Here is a 10,327-nt window from a genome sequence, read left to right on the forward strand (position 1 = left end):
TAGAGACGGGGTTTCACCATGTTGACCAGGATGGTCTCGATCTCTTGACCTCGTGATCCACCCGCCTCGGCCTCCCAAAGTGCTGGGATTACAGGCTTGAGCCACCGCGCCCGGCTAAGCTTTCAGTCTTTAATCATTAAGTATGATGTTGGATGCGAGTTTTTCACAGATGCCCTTTATTAGGCTGAGGAAGTTCCCTTCTATCTTATTTTTTGGTGTTTTTATCATGAAAGGGTATTGGTTGTTGTCAAATATCTTTTCTGTGTCAACATTATCTTGTGGTTTTCTTTTACGCTGTTAATTTGGTGCCTTCCATTGATTAACATTCTTTTTTTTTTTTTTTCCAGAGTCTCATTCTGTTGCCCAGGCTGGGTGGGGTGCAGTGGCATGATCTCAGCTCACTGCAACATCTGCCTCCTGGGTTCAAGCGATTCTCATGCCTCAGACTCCTGAGTAGCTGGGATCATGCCTGGCTAATTTTTGTATTTTTAGTAGAGATGAGGTTTTACCATGTTTGCCAGGCTGATCTCGAACTCCTGACCTCAGGTGATCCACCTGCCTCAACCTCCCAAAGTGTTGGGATTACAGGCCTGAGCCACCACACCCGGACTGATTAACTTTCATATGTTGAACAAACCTTGCAGTTGTGGGAAAAATTCCCATTGGTCATGGCATATCATCCTTTTAAATATGATGCTGGCTTTGGTTTTCCAGTACTGAGGAATTTTGTACCCGTGTTCACAAGGGATACTGGTCTGTGGTTTTCTTTCCTTGTGATATCTTTGTCCGGCTTTGTTGTCAGAGCAATACTGGCCTCATAGAATAATTTAGGAAGTATCCCTCTTCTATTTTTTGACTGTATTTAAGAAGGACTAGTGTTAATTCCTCTTTAAAGGTTTGGCAGAATCCAGCAGTAAAGCCATCTGTGCCTGGGCTTCCTTTGTGGGTAGTTTTGGATTACTAATTCTTTTTACTAGTTATAGGTCTACTCAAATTCTCTTGAGCTCATTTTTATAGTTTGCATGTTTTTAGAAATGTATCTATTTCATCTCAATTATCTAATTTGTTGGCATACTATTCATAGTATTCTCTTATATCCTTGTTGTTTCTGTAAGATCAACAGTAATGTCTCCTGTTCCACTCCTGATTTTAGAAATTGGAGTCTTCTCTGTTTCTGTTTTATCACTCTACCTAGAGACTTGTCATATTTTGTTGATCTTTTCAAAGAACCAGTTTTTGGCTTAGTTGACCTTCTCTATTGTTTTTCTGTTATCTATTTATTTCCATTCTTTATTTACTTCCTTCTTCATGCTTTGGATTTAGTTTGCTCTTCTTTCTCTAGGTTCTTAAGGTAAAAGGTTAGGTTACTGATCCGGGATCTTTCTTCTTTTGCAATGAAGGTGTTTACAGGTATATATTTCCCTCTGAGCACTAGTTTTGCTATATCCCCTAAGTTTTGGTATGTTGTGTACTTGTTTTCATTCACTTCAAAGTATTTTTGAATTTCAATTGGGATTCCTTCTTTGATCCACTGTTTACTTAGGAGCATGTTGTTTAATTTTTACATATTTGTGAATTTTTCAAATTTTCTTTTTTTTTTTTTTGAGGAAGAGTTTCACTCTTGTTGCCCAGGCTGCAGTGCAATGGCAGGATCTTGGCTTACTGCAATTTCCGCCCCCCAAATTCAAGTGATTCTCCTGCCTCACCCTCCTGAGTAGCTGGGACTACAGGCACATGCCACCACACTCAGCTAATTTTTGTATTTTTAGTAGACACGGGGTTTCTTCATATTGGTCAGGCTAGTCTCGAATTCCTGACCTCAGGTGATCTGCCCACCGTGGCCTCCCTAAGTGTCGAGATTATGGCCATAAGCCACCACACCCAGCTCAAATTTTCTTATGTTATTATTTCTAATTTCATTCCATTGACAAAGAACATATCTTGTATAATTTTCATCTTTTAAAATTCATTGAGACTTGTTCTGTGGCCTAAAATATGGTCTACCCTGGAGAGTGTTCCATGTGCACTTGAGAACAACGTATATTGTGCTGCTGTTGAATGGAGTGTCCTATATATGTCTGTCAGGTCTGGTTGATAAACACTATTGTTCAAGTCATCCATTTCCTTACTAATTTTCTGTCTAGTTATTTTAATCATTATTGAAAGTTTGGTATTTAAGTTTTACTATTATCATTGAATTGTCCATTTATCCATTCAGTTCTGTCAGGTTTTATTTCACGTATTTTGGGGCTCAGTTTTAGGTAATTATGTATGTATAATTGTTATATCTTCCTGATGGATTGACCCTTCTATCATAAAAAATGCCCTATATCTAGTAATTTTTTTTGCATTAATGTCTACTTTGATCTTACTATAGCTACTCTAGTTCTCCTTTGCTGTATGCATGGTATTTTTCCATCTTTTTAATTTCAACTTATTTCTTTGATGAGTAACTTCTTTTTATATGCTTATTGACCATTTGAATATCCTCTTTTGTAGAGTGCCTGTTCATGTCTTTGCCCGTTTTTTATTTTCATTTTTTGTCTCTATCTTATTGATTTGTAGTAGTTCTTTATATGTTATATATACAAGGCTTTTATAGAATGTACTATTGCAAATGTTTTGTCTGGTTTATAGTCTTTCACTTTTCTAGTAGTCTTGATGAATAGTTCATGAAGTTCAATTTATCAATCTTTTTATTCAATTCTTTAATTTTTCTCTCATTTCTTTTCATTTTCCTTTTTGTGTCCTGTTTAAGAAATCTTTACAACCGGGCACAGTGGCTCATACCTGTAATCCCAGCACTTTGGGAGGCCACGGCAGGTGGATCACAAAGTCAAGAGATTGAGACGATCCAGGCCAACATGGTGAAACGCCATCTCTACTAAAAAATACAAAAATTAGACAGGGTTTCACCATGTTGGCCAGGCTAGTCTCAAACGCCAAACCTCGAGTGATCTGCTCACCTTGGCCTCCCAAAGTGCTGGCATTACATGCATGAGCCACTGTGCCCAGCCAAATATTTGCTTATTTGGGCTTTTTTTTTTCTTTAACATAGTATTATGGCAATATATTAGATATTGCCATATCTAATTAGACTGACTAATACATTAGATATTACCTACTTCTTCTCCAAAGTGGTTGTTCTAACTTTTACTCAAATCAGCACTATTTTAACACTCCTTTTGCTTCACATTCTCCCTTTGTCAGACTTTTAAACTTTTAATAGTTGTAAAGTATCTACTTAGTGTGGTTGGAATGTGCATTTTCCTAATTACAAATGAAATTGAGAACATTTTCATATGTTTATTGACCATTTGAGTTTATGTTCCTATTTATTGACTGTTGATTTCTTATATGTTTGAAAGATTCAAGAACAAGTTTAAAAAAAGAAAAGCAAAATACAGAATAATAGATATAAGGACACATACGTGTGTGTGTGCTCATTTATATTCAATACCTATGTATCAATATGTGTTTTTATATGATTAGCTTTAGTTGTTTTAGGCAAAATCTTGCTCTGTCATCCAGGCTGGAGCGCAGTGGCGTGATCTCAGCTCACTACAACCTTTGCCTCCTGAATTCAAGTAATTCTTCTGACTCAGCCTCCCTGAGAAGCTGGGATTACAGGCACCTGCCACCACGACGAAGTAATTTTTGTATTTTTAGTAGAGACGGGTTTCACTATGTTGGCCAGACTGGTCTCAAACCCCTGACTTCAGGTGATCTGCCCACCTTGGCCTCCCAAAGTGCTGGGATTATGGGCATGAGCCACCATGCCCAGCCATTTTTTTTTTTTTTTAAGACAGAGTCTCGCTCTGCAGCCCAGGCTGGAGTGCAGTGGCATGATCTTGGCTCATTGCAATCTCCGCCTCCCTGGTCCAAGGCGATTCTCCCATCTCAGCCTCCTGAGTTGCTGGGATTACAGGCCCACATTACCATGCCCAGCTAATTTTTGTATTTTTAGTAGAGATGGGGTTTCTCCGTGTTGGCCAGACTGGTCTCAAACCCCTGACTTCAAGTGATCTGCCCACCTCAGCCTCCCAAAGTGCTGGGATTACAGGTATGAGCCTGCATAGTACATATTTTTTAAACTAAACAATAGTTGAAAGAATCATTAAAAGACATTTATAGTAAACTGTAAAAGCAAAATGACAAAACTTGTAATTTGTTTTTAAAAAAGTGAAAAAGTAAAGTAAGAATAACGTTCCGAGTGTGGGTATGGGAGATATTTAACATTGCTAGAATTTTCGTGGAAATGAGTAGGATCCAGAGAGTCAGCCAGATGGCCAAGTGAGATTGGATCTCAAGCAAGCTCCTGCAAAGCCTTTGATCTCCCTATAGTAAAGGATTAATTGCCCATGAGGCATAAGTCAATGAACCAGATCAGTAAAACTTCAGCCCTGCTGCATACTAATATTACCTGAGAAACTTCTAAAGTAAGGATCAAGGGGCATGGTACAGTTATGCATGCTTGTAATCCCAGCACTTTTGGAGGCCAAGGCAGAAGGATCTTGAGCCAAGGAGTTCGAGACCATCCTCAGCAACACAGTGAGACTCCCATCTCTACCAAAAAAGCAAAAATTAGCTGCGTGTGGTGGCACACACCTGTAGTCCCAGCTACTCAGGAGGCGGAGGCAGGAAGATGGTGTGAGCCCAAGACTTGGTGGTTGCAGTGAGCTCTGATCACACCACTGCACTCTAGCCTGGGTGACAGAGGGATACCCTAACTCAAATAAATAAATAAATAAGAATATTGGCTGGATGCGGTGGCTCACTTCTATAATCCCAGCACTTTGGGAGGCTGAGCAGGTGGATCACCCGAGGTCGAGAGTTTAAGACCAGCCTGGTCAACATGGGGAAAGCTGTCTCTACTAAAAATAAAATAATCGGCCAGGTTCAGTGGCTCATGCCTGTAATCCTAGCACTTTGGGAGGCCAAGGCAGGTAGATCACCTTAGGTCAGGAGTTCCAGAGCAGCCTACCTAACATGGCGAAACCCTGTCTCTACTAAAAANTAGAGACGGGGTTTCACCATGTTGACCAGGATGGTCTCAATCTCTCGACCTCGTGATCCACCTGTCTCGGCCTCCTAAAGTGCTAGGATTACAGGCGTGAGCCACCGTGCCCCGCTGCCCAGGCTAGTTTCTAACTCCTTGGATCAAGGAAACCTCCTCCTGCTTCCGATTTACCGAGTGTTAGGATTATAGACTGGAGCCAAGGCACCTGACCTTTTTTTTCTATCACTATGAATATGACTACTCTTGTAACTTCATATAAGTAGAATTATACAGTATTTGTCCTATTGTGACTTTGCTTACTTCACTTAGCTTATGTGTACAAGTTTCATCTATGTTGTAACATGTCAGAATTTCCTTCCTTTTTTTTTTTTTTTTTTTGAGACACAGTTTCACTCTTGTTGCCCAGTCTGGAGTGCAGTGCCATGATTTCGGCTCACTGCAACCTCCTTTTCCCGTGTTCAAGCAATTCTCCTGCCTCAGCCTTCCAAGTAGCTAGTATTACACGCATGTGCTACCATGCCCAGATTTTTTTTGTTTTTTTTTTTGTATTTTTAGTAGAGCCGGGGTTTCTCCGTGTTGCTCAGGGTGGTCTCAAACTCCTGACCTCAGGTGATCCGCTCACCTTGGCTTCCCAAAGTGCTGGAATTATAGGCATGAACCACTGCACCCAGCCAAGAGAGACTCTGTCCCCCCAAAAAAAAGAAAAGGAAAGAAGAGAAATCTAGGCTGTACCTTGGAATAATTGATCTAAAATCTTTTTTTTTTTTTTTTTTTTTTATGGAATTTTGCTCTTGTTGCCCAGGCTGGGTGCAATGGCCTGATCTTGGCTCACCACAACCTCCACCTCTCAGGTTCGACAATTCTCCTGTCTCAGCCTCCCAAGTAGATGGGATTACAGGTGTGTGTCACCATGCTTGGCTAATTTTTTTTTTTTTTTGAGACGGATTCTTGCCCTGTTGCCCAGGTTGGAGTGTAATGGCGTGACCTCAGCTCACTGTAACCTCTGCCTCCCAGGTTCAAGCAATTCTCCAGCCTCAGCCTCCCAAGTAGCTGGGATTACAGGCACCCACCACCATGCTCTGCTAATTTTTATATTCTTAGTTGAGATGGAGTTTCATTATGTTGTCCGGTCTTGAACTCTCGACCTCATGATCTGCCCACCTACGCCTCCCAAAGTACTGGGATTAGAGGTGGGAACCACCACACCTGTCCCTAATTTTCTATTTTTAATAGAAATGGGGTTTCACCATATGGGCCAGGCTGGTCTGAAACTCGTGACTTCAGGTGATGCCCCAGCTTCCCAAAGAGCTGGGATTAGAGGCGTGAGCCACCACTGATCCAAAATCTTCATTGAGATTTTGCACAAGTGGTGGCTCTGGGAATGGTATTTTAAAAAAATTGTCCAGGTGATTACTATGGACAGACAAGGTTGAAATCCCACAGTGTAGATGTCAATATGTAAGACATCAAACAACACTGTTTGAGAAAGAAAGAAAATTTTTTGACATGTAGTTATTATCAGGTTTTTTTTTTAAAAAACACTCCAACGCCAGTTTATTTTCAAAAAGGGCTCCGTGTTATCCTATAGTTCGCCTTCTTTTTCCTTTGTATAATTGTACAACCTTTGAAAGTTGTAATGATCTAATACTAATAATAGCCATTCAGAAAACACTTTCCCTCTCTCCCAACAACCATCCAGGGGGAAATAAAAGTCCTGAAAAGAGGCCAGTTCAACATGGCCTCTACCCTAGTAGAAACAAACAGTGAAAAGAGAAAAAAACAGAAATAAACTAAGAGTTGTTGCCAGTGTCTCTCAGGAGTGGAGACCTGGCTGTCGCCTGGGGTCATGAAATGCAGAGCCTGCGGCATGCAGTACAGCAGCTGGGAGACCTTGCAGCTTCCTCACCCCAGCACATCCACATCCCAACTTAGGTGTCATGGAAATCCTTCAGCAGGGTTCTCCTCCGCTGCTCCGCTATATGCATCTGGTTCTCCAAGTCCCCTCTGTCATAGCACACTCCACTTACCATGAGAGGTTTTCAATCTCAGCCTCCAGCTGAGCCTGTTGATATTCAAACAGCTTCTTCCTGGGTCCAGACTACATGTAATATGTATATGGGTAGATGTATTGCAGGGTGTATCGACACTTGGCCAAGAGCTTGGCAGCATTCTGTAGGTACTGCCAGTCGATCCATGTTCCCAGATTGTTCAGGACCCTCTCCTGAATCTTCTCGTGAATCCGCTGGTATGTCTGTGCCTCTAGCTGCAAGCTTTTGTTGTGGTTTTCCCAACTCTCAAAGTAGAATAAGTACTTCCTGAGGGCTTCCCTTGCCTGGGCTTGTTGGCTCTGGTTCACAATGTCAGGATTCTCCTTGTAATGACTGCATTCATAGTATTCACTGCCATGAGTCTTCCAATCTCCTAGACACAGCCAGCAGAAGTCGTGTTTACATTTGGAGCATTGCATATGATTGCAGCCTCCATTCTTCTCAATGCAGATGTTGCACTTGGGACAGTCTTTAGTGTGAGCCAGAGTCGTCTGCACACTTTGTGAGCCATTTCTGGATAGTGGCGCAGTCTGTGGGTGCATGATACATCTGACGACACTTGAAACAGAAGACTTCATTGCACCGATTGCACTGTACTTGGCGAGCTCTAGGCTCCTGTACCAGAATAACCAGGGGGCAGTCCGCACCAGGGCACAGCTCGAGCTGGTAATGGCTCTCCACATAGTCCCTGAAGAGGTAGCACCTCTATTCCTCTCTCAATTCTTCATTGGGAAGCAATGGAAACACAAAGTCCTCTGGTGTATAGAGCAGACAGTCCTGAGCCATACAAGAGACTCCCATGCCCACGCCCTCCTTGACAAGAACTGAGCAGTGCTGTTCCCAGCAACTTCGGCAACACTGGTGCTGACAGGCCAGAGAGAGTAGGTTTTCCTTTCGCACAAGCTGCATACACACTGCACAGTGGTGAGGGGGATGGGATATGGAAACTTGTTTTGATGGATTAGGCTGAACTCGAGTCTCAATGAACAGTTGAGCAGAATTGGACTTGTATCTGTCCAATATCTCTGAAACTTGCCAGTGGAAATTAACTAATATAAGTTTAGGAACTGAATGAGATACCTTTAGAACAGAGGCTAAGCTGGTCATGTGCTCATTGAGGGCACCCTCAGATTCCTTGTAGGTCAAGCAAGTGAACTGGTACTCCTCGGGATCAAAGGCATCAGCCCCCTGGTGTTCCCAGGGGGGTTGACCCCAAAGGCCACTCCCACGTAATAGTCCTCTATGTCCCCAGGGTCTTCGTCCTCTTCTTCCTCTTCCTCACAATTTGGGTCATAGTCCTCTTCATTGCTATCAGACCCTTGGCTATTCATGTCCACAGACATCTTAGGATCCAGCCAACTTGCAGATGAGGAAAGCAGTTGCTTTTTCCCCCTCCCCCCAAAACTACCGCTTTCTCAAATGCATTAGTATTTTTGTCTTCTGTAATTCTTGGGAGATCTTTCGGGCATATGTCACCCAAATAGTCTATGTAATATAATTTCCATCGGGAGCTGCGGCCCCGCGGCCGCTGAGCCCAGGCGAGCCAGATCGGATTGGGGCACAGCGGCTGCAGAGGCGGCGGGCCGACTCTGCTCAAGCCCGTGCTGCTTCCTCCCTATTATCAGGTTTTTAAATTTTAAGTATAATGAATTTTAAGTATAATGAAATAAGGAAAAATTTGTATATTTCTGTTAGGTGACATCAACAGAGAGTAAAAGAAAATTATAGCTTAAAAAAAAGGTTTCTATCTCAAAATAAAGTTTTTTTAAAATGACTTTCATTCAATGATTATTTATTGAGAATCTATGACATGCAAAGCCTTGTGCTAGAACTGTGGTTTTTTTTTTTTTTTTTTTTTTTTTTAATGACTAGGAAATGGCTCTTACTCTCAAAGTTGTTACAGTCTAGTTAAGAGATGCAAAGAATTAGAGATAGAACAGGCAGAAAGAAATGCCAAAGTGGAAGAAACAAAATGTATGGGCACACTGAGGAGATGAACACTGGCGTGGAAGGTGGGAATGGGGAGGCTTCATGGAGAAACCAGGATTTGAATGCAGCTTTGAAGAATGAGCAGTATTTCGGCAGGTGGAGAAGTTGGGGTGAGGGACAGAGTCCCAGTCTGGGGAACAGTAGGAGCCACTGTCGATACTTTTGAGAAGTATCCGTCCAATCTCTCCAGCTCTCTGTCTGTCTCTCTCTATAGACAGTGTGTATGTAAATTACATACATACATATATAAAATACATGTTACATATATGTATATATAAAATAAAATCTTGTGACCCCCCCCAACTCACCACGACAAAGAGAAAGTTAGGCTTAGGACCTAAGTCACACAAAAACTGCTTTCCGGCCAGGAGCGGTGGCTTACTCCTGTAATACCAGCACTTTGGGAGGCCGAGGTGGGAGGATCACCAGAGGTCGGGAGTTCGAGACCAGCCTAGCCAACATGGTAAAACCCCATCTCTACTAAAAATGCAAAAAAAAATTAGCTAGGCATGGTGGCAGGCACCTGTCATCCCAGCTACTTGGGAGGATGAGGCTTGAACCTGGGAGGCAGAGGTTGCAGTGAGCTGAGATCGTGCCACTGCACTCCAGCCTGGATGACAGAGTAAGACTATCTCAAAACAACAACAACAACAACAACAAAACAACTGCTTTCCTTTTGTTCCCAAACAAATAGCTGTAATTTCACATGCTTACTTTGTCTTATGCAAACTGTAGATCTGAGCACAAAACAAATGTATAATTGCCTTTCCCTGGCTCCTTTTTTTTTCCCCCCATGTAAAATGTAGATTCACTGGGTGCTTAAAAAAAAGCCTCACCAGAGGCCAGGCATGGTGGCTCATGTCTGTAATCCCAGCACTTTGGGAGGCCAAGGCGGGTGGATGACCTGAGGTCAGGAGTTTGAGACCAGCCTGACCAACATGGAAAAACCCCATCTCTACTAAAAATACAAAATTAGCTGGTCGTGGTGGTGCATGCCTGAAATCCCAACTGCTCTCCTGAGGCAGGAGAATCACTTGAATCCAGGAGGCGGAGTTTGCAGCAAGCCGAGATCACACCACTGCACTCCAGCCTGGGTAGCAAGAGCAAAAGTCCATGACACACACAAAAGAAGCCTCACACGAATGTAACTGCTTGCCTCATTGCCTATCCTCTGCCACTATTTCCCCTTTCCTCTTTCCCTTCCTGCTCACTAATTTCCCTTTAAATATTACAGTCCTCAAAACTCTCTTTTGAGGGTTTCCTCTTCGTT

General features: G+C 42.4%; 1 pseudogene across 1 annotated transcript; it reads right to left on the reverse strand.

Moving 5' to 3' along the window:
* Positions 1 to 6,557: 6,557 nt before the first annotated feature.
* Positions 6,558 to 8,616, reverse strand: LOC108303718 (annotated as a pseudogene). Its single transcript, XR_001824954.2, has one exon. The product of XR_001824954.2 is annotated as an E3 ubiquitin-protein ligase ARIH2-like (transcript).
* Between the last annotated feature and the right edge of the window lie 1,711 nt (positions 8,617 to 10,327).

The sequence above is a fragment of the Cebus imitator genome, unplaced genomic scaffold (genome assembly GCF_001604975.1).
Source record: "Cebus imitator isolate Cc_AM_T3 unplaced genomic scaffold, Cebus_imitator-1.0 Scaffold50, whole genome shotgun sequence".
Lineage (NCBI taxonomy): Eukaryota > Metazoa > Chordata > Mammalia > Primates > Cebidae > Cebus > Cebus imitator.